Below are 1096 nucleotides of genomic sequence, written 5' to 3' on the forward strand. Positions count from 1 at the left end.
GTTGCGCGGGGCGGGGCGCGTCGGGGCGTGCCGATTGTGCGGTAGAGGTGTATAGTGACGGAAAAATAAACGATGGTTCCCCGATCGAAAATTTCAGTTACTTTCAAGTCAGCTGGCCTCTTTGGGTAAGGAGGAATCCTCGCCCAATCCCCCAAAACGAACGAGAGTAGACCAGGACACACCTGCAACAAGAAGGGCGGCGGTTAATTTACAGTTGGGGCAAAATAAAACAAGAGCGATAACTAAAATTTAGTTTTGATAACTGTGTAATTGTTAATTTTGTAAACCATATTATGGTTCTACACTTGTAGCGGCCGTGTATGGTGCGCCAGGTAGCGAGTGCCGTGCCCGAACCCCGAACAGCCCCAGGTCAGAGGCGTATCCGCGGCGGGGCGCGGCGCTGGTAGAGTTGGGCACGGTGCTGATCCCCGCACATACGATACGAGAGGCGGAGGAGGCACCGCGAGGCACACACATACACGGCGCGACGGAAGTTAGGGTCCGCGTGGCGTTTGGAAATTATCACAGTAGTCCCCCAAGCGGGAGCCGCCCCCCAGCCGCCCCCGCGTCACCACCAGGCCGGGGGCGGGGGCACAGTCACCCTCCCCCCTGCGGGCCTCACGAGAGCCGTTGTGTCATCAGAGCCGGCTTATAGTCGGGCAAGGCGAGGCTGGGCGGGGTGGGACGGCGGGGCAGGCTATGTACGATGATCGCGCCCAGCTTTGAATGTGGCCAAATGAGGCGAAAGCGTCCCCAAGCACTTAGGCCCCTGCCGGCCGAGCCTCTCGCAGCAACCGCGACCTCCCACCGCACCCCCCCCCCTCCCTCTCCGCACCACCAGGGGGCACACGTGCGGAAAACGCAAACCAACCCCACCCCACCCCACCCAGCGCACCGCACATATCCATTACCATTAGGCTTGTATTCCGCCGTGCGGCCCGGGCGGCAGTAAGGAGGAAGAGGGGGTCTCGGGTCTCCGCTCTGCCTCCTTTTCCTGCCTCGGCCGCCAACACCCGCACCCCGCACACCTCGCCCTCAACCGCCTGATGCTACACGGTGAGATCCGATGACGACCCAGGCTTGGCGGGGGGGCAGA

General features: G+C 61.7%; 1 protein-coding gene across 2 annotated transcripts in view; it reads right to left on the reverse strand.

Moving 5' to 3' along the window:
• Window positions 1–1096, reverse strand: part of LOC113214977 (zinc finger protein 395) — a 160364-nt gene that overhangs the window by 59522 nt on the left and 99746 nt on the right. The window lies entirely within an intron of this gene.

The sequence above is a fragment of the Frankliniella occidentalis genome, unplaced genomic scaffold, assembly GCF_000697945.3.
Source record: "Frankliniella occidentalis isolate FOCC.00 unplaced genomic scaffold, Focc_3.1 Scaffold18, whole genome shotgun sequence".
Lineage (NCBI taxonomy): Eukaryota > Metazoa > Arthropoda > Insecta > Thysanoptera > Thripidae > Frankliniella > Frankliniella occidentalis.